We start from the raw sequence: 6,050 nt of genomic DNA, 5'->3' as shown, positions 1-6,050 counted from the left end.
TATTTAGTGTGTCTGGTTGTTGAATTACCTTGTATTTTTTGGGAAAATGTAATCTGTGCATTTTGCTCAGCTGCTGGAATCCTTGGAAAGGCCAGTTAGGTTGTAGATGGTCAGCCCTAATGATGAGCTCATTCTCAGAGTTTCTATTTCTGTCATAAATCTTGAGTTTGAAAATTACACATTCTTTTTAAAAGTTATTTAAAAATAAGGAAACAAAATTATATCATCACATAATTAATGTATTTTTACTGTGCAAAATTGTTAAAACTATCTATCTATCTGATTGTCACAATCGGGACTTATAGATAAAACTGTTGAACTAGCTGTGTTCATATTTCTCATTACACGTGCCAATTATCATTTAAACAATGTGGTATACCTGTATTCAATTCTATGCAATGCAATATGAAAACGTATTTGATTCTAGGTCAGAGACAAACGCGATCACTGATCATACAACATAACATAGCAGCCACGCTAACCGGTTACCGTTAAACCCATATATTTATTTATATTTTTTTAGGTCATCCATATATTGAGAAATTTTATTATATCAGTGAAGCTTTATAATAACTTACCTTTCAACTAAGTCGATCTTTCTTCCTTTTGTTGACGCAGCGCGTTTAACTAATTCTGTTTTTAATTTCTTCACAGTTCACACCTCGTATTTGTCCGCCATGTTTACTTTGTGTATACCCGATAAAACCGCAGCGCCACCTATGTACGGTGCATACTATTGTAAGGATTACAAAACTTTTACGTAGCAGTTCTGTATTGTTTTCGACAGCTATACATGCCTGAAGGTATTCCAAATAAGTGGGGTTTCTTTATTACTTATAATGACATTGTCAGCAACAACCAATCCATCATTAAGTTAAATGCTGACAGACACTTTTCAATACTAATTGTATGGCCATTATTTACACATTGAATTGTTGACAGATTTTCCTGTTATTTGCCAATCATGACAGGAAACACACGACAGGTGTGATCAGTCTTCAGGGGATGCTCACTTCTCCATGGCACCTGATCCAACCTCGATCTGACGTTTTGGAGGTCCGTGTTTTCTCTGCTCCTGATTTGTATTGTTTTATGGACTGTTGAGCTTGGATACTCTTCATTTCTCTATATACATGTACATGCATAATTATTTCATAAAAAAGAAATCCAAAAGAAATCAAGTCCAAAAATCGACATAGTCCGGATTCTTATTACCTTTTCTGATTGAGTAGTACTCATGTTGAACTAAAAACAACTCTACATTTTATGTCTATCTTTCAAAATTTACCATGTTATAATTATATGATCAAACCGAAGAATGATGAATTTTACGCCTAGTAAGTACTTCTTAACCTTTCTACCACGAGAGAAAAATCACAGGGAATATTTTCGTCTATTATGATATTTCATCCAACATGGTTAGTGATTGGATATATTCCATTCATATGTTTTGCGTCATCAGCGTCAACATGTACAATAATTTCGTGCCATCTAGCACGTAATTAACCTAGATTACGCTTGATTAATTATATGAAATTCGTAATTTTGTAAAACATCTGGTGAAGGTTTACAAAATCATGTGATAAAATTGATAAAATCCGATGTAATATCAATTTATGAACTGTTATCTTTTAATAGTGTATATGATTGTAAATGCATGTTTAAGCTAAATGAATCATATGATGTTTACAATAAAAAACAGTTTTATCAAACAATAAAAATAATATAATTCCTACATCTGTCGACATTTTTACTTAACATGAATATTTCATTAAGTTAAATAAGGTTATGGTCATATAAAATAGAGACACAGCTTCATGGGATAGTTACATTACAGATCCTGTGTTCAATCTCTCACCAGAGGGCGTTTACGCTCTGGCGTGCCCCCTCTGGTGAGAGTTTGACCCTGTGTTATGATGTCAAGACTCACTGACTCTGGGTTGGTTCGTCGGAAAACAATTAACACGATGAACATATAAAAACTTAATATCTACATGGACGACTCGTTGACAAACTTAAGTGATACATGGTTCTGATATCCCCTTCCTTACTTACTGGAGCATACCTGTACGAAATGTTCCGCCTGGAATATAGGGGGAATTGAGGCGTACTTGGAGAGGCGTCAATTTGTCTCTCTACATATATAGTGATACACAGGTTCCGGGCGTAACTTAGGCGGAAACCAAGCGTAAATGGGCAGGAATTTGAGGCGAAAAATGCAAATGAGCTACGCCCGGAAAAATAAATGACGCCCGTAAAAAAAATTACGCCTGGAAACTAAAATGACGCCTGGAATAGAATTACGCCTGGAATGTCCTTATTATTATATAATACACACATGTACTATGTGACCTAAAAACCTATATATTTACCATGTTAACAAAGAAAAACATTCAGATTATGATTTACAATGTTAAAGCTAAAAATTTAGCTTTTAGAACTGTAAGAAAACATAATGACAGGTCATTAATATATATCCTTAACAAGTATAGAAAAATAACATGAATTTTGTGTATTAAGGGACACTAAAACACGACCACCATGATTGAGTGTGTATTAAGAATTAAACTTTTTTACAATACCTGTACATTTTATCACTTCAATAATTATATTGAAACATTTTAGTTACTGACTGAATACAATTCTTCATTTACTCAGCAGTTTACAGTTAGATTCTCACTGCAGCCTCTATGACAGACTGATATTTCTCAGAATGTGTGCAAGGACAAACTCAAATATCTAAAGTAATTTTAGGGTCAACCAGTTATAACTATCATTTTACATAATCATAATCAAATTTACTCAAATAGGTACTAGATATTCATGATCACACCTACCAGCAGACACTGTGTCATCCTCAAGAAGTGTAAAAGCCTTAACATTGAGATATCTGCATTTCCTATTTCACTCACACTAAACTCCTTCCTTTATGATCAAATTCAAACTTAACCTCCTATCTGAAATGACCCTTAATTGATAATTTAATTGACCAATCAGAGGCTTTTACTTCTCCTGAAAGTTCCAGGCGTAATTTTTGTTTCTATTTTCCTGCCATTTTACGCCCGGAAAATCTTAACTTGCCAATTGACGCCCGGAAATTACAAATGACGCCTGTAAGACGTCTCTTCTACTGAGGCGTAACTCTTTGAAAATTCCGTCTCCGCCTCAAGTACGCCCGGAATTTGCCAATTCCTGCTCAATTCCACCCAAATTCCAGGCGGAATCCGCCTTTAAAATTCATACAGGTTAAACAGCCATGCATATGTTCTAGAATATGCTTTGCAGATTGTTTCCTGACATAGATGTTTTTTATAATGCTACAAATATATTATACTTATGACAAGACCTTTCTTGAGATACCAACAACATACTAGACCCTTTGACCTTGGAGTTTGACCTACCTTTCAGAAATTTATCCTTAGCCATAACTTTTAAACAGATGGTGATAGAACTTTCATATTTCACAATCGTATTACTTGTGAGAAGACCTTGTGAGTACCAATACATTTAATTTGCATTTAAGGAAAGTTCAATCTTCGCTTTTTAGCCATACGGGGTTTCACAAACGTGTTCCTTATAACTTCTGATTAAGAAGAATGAGGCTTTCATTGTTGACATGTTTTTGGCGAATTTAGAAGGGGTTAAGGGGGCCCCGGCCACCTTTTGTGCCATACATATACAAAAGATTTGACAAATCAATGTTGTTTTGGTGTGGACCCCCATCTGACTCCAAACTGCCTCCCCCCACTATTCAAGATTTTGGATCTGCCATTGCATGTGCATTACATATGACAAGATATTTCCGAGTATATTGTGATTTCTGTCATCATGACCTTCATGATTGACATTTTTTTTTAAATAATATAACTTTTGTTATTATTTTTAAATGACATATGATAGGCCGATCATATTTGACACAATATGTCAAAAAATGACATCTCACCCACAAAGATACCGAAAGCGGGGGACCACGATTCTTTGAATTTGCTTTTAACTATTTATGAAATATATATATGGAGGCAAGGAACAGTATTTTAACTCAAAAGTCCATAAAACAATATAAAACAGGAGCAGAGTAAACACGGTCCTCCAAAACAGCAGAGGGTATACTGCTAGAAAACAAGGATGAAGTGTCATGGAGGAGTGAGCATTTCCAAAAAATCATATTCTGAATTTTGTATAAAGCAAAAACAATTCATCATTCAGTTATCATGTTGTAAATTTTGCATTTACCTCCCCCTAGTAAATTCAAAATTTTCAACATAAAGTGGATACTCATTGATAAGCCATTATTTACCACTGAATTGACGACGTAGATATTTTCCCGTTATTTCCAGATTATGACAAAGAGCACACGGTGGGTATGACCGGTCAACAAAGGAATGCTCACTCCTCCATGGCACCTGATCCCTCCTCTGATGTTTTGGAGAACCGTGTTTGCTCTGCTCCCATTTTGTATTACTTTATGAAAGTTTTATGAACGTTTAAAATCATTACAATAAAAACATACCTAAGCAACCTGCTTTTTGAGGATTTATAAATATCAATGCATCTTCATATCTAACAACATTTAATAAACTATAATTATTTCTAACTTATTTCACTGGAAAACAGTTTTACTTGCTATTTATTTTATTTAAAAATGAAGAAGCACTTTCGTCAAACTTTTTTATGCCCCCGTTAACGAAGTTTCGGGGGTACATAGTTTTTGTCGTGTCCGTCTGTCTGTCTCTCTTTCTCTCTGTCTGTCTCTCTGTCTATCTGTTTGTCTGCAAAAACTTTAACCTTGCCCATAACTTTTGATTAGGTGGCACCATGACTTTCATATTTCACATGTGTATTCCTTGTGACAAGACCTTTCTTTGGGTACCATCAAATTTGACCTGTTTGACCTTGACCTTGGAGTTTGACCCACTTTTACATGAAAATTTTAAACTTTTACTTTGGCCATATCTTTCGAACAGTAGATACCAGAACATTTATACTTCACATATGTATTTTTTGTTAAAAGACCTTTCATGGGATACCAACAACCTTGACCTTTTGACCTTGACCTTGTAGATTTCCGCACTTGTGAAAAAACTTCAACCTTGGTCATAACTTTTGAATGGAAAGGTATAGGGCTTTCATACTTCAAATATTTAATCCTTGTGAGAAGACCCTTCATTGGATACCAAGAACTTTGACCCTTTGACCTTGACCTATGAGTTTGACCTACTTTAAAAAAGCAAAAATTGACCATAACATTTAAAGGATTAGTGCTAGTGCTTTCATACTTTACATATTTTTTTCTTGTGACAAGACCTTTCATTTGATAACAAGAACTTTGACCCTTTGACCTTGACCTTGGAGTTTGACCTACTTTAAAAAAATTAGCCTTGACCATAACTTCTGAACGGATAGGGTTAGGGCTTCGATACTCTAAATAAGTATTCTATGTGGCAAGACCTTTCATTGTTTACCAATTACCATGACCTTTTGACCTTGACCTTGGTAATTTTTGTACTTATTGAAAAAACTCCAACATTGGCCTACTTTCAAATCTCACAATTGTTTTCCAGTGAGAATACCCTACTTTTGGTACCAATTAATTAAATTTGCATTAAGAAAAGTTTAATTTTCGCTATGTTGCCATACGGGGGCATCAGTGTTTAACAAACACATCTTGTTCCACTAAAAAGGCTATTGATATTTATCGGTACACTGAGTTACACTGATGTCTGTATTATTTTAAATGTTTTTAAATTTGCCAGATACATATCAAATTTTTGAATGAAAATGTTTTGAGGCACATAAAACTTAAAGGTTTCTGCATCGTTGCGTTTGCCAGTCACATGAAATAATATCAATAGCGTCAAATGTTTATCTATTGACTTTTTTTACTAACATTACGTATCCAGAAAACTGGTTTACAAAAGAGGCAGATGCGTAAAAAGATAGGTATGTAATTTGAGATTGACAAGGGTGTTTTTAATATCATCTACTTCTTAACATCAAATGTATAATCATAAAAATATATATATACATAATTTTGAAATATGTTATTATAT

The sequence above is a fragment of the Saccostrea cucullata genome, unplaced genomic scaffold (genome assembly GCF_032062105.1).
Source record: "Saccostrea cucullata isolate Sc308-1 unplaced genomic scaffold, CSIRO_AGI_Scuc_v1 ctg973, whole genome shotgun sequence".
Taxonomy (NCBI): Eukaryota; Metazoa; Mollusca; class Bivalvia; order Ostreida; family Ostreidae; genus Saccostrea; species Saccostrea cuccullata.
This window is presented reverse-complemented; position numbering follows the sequence as displayed.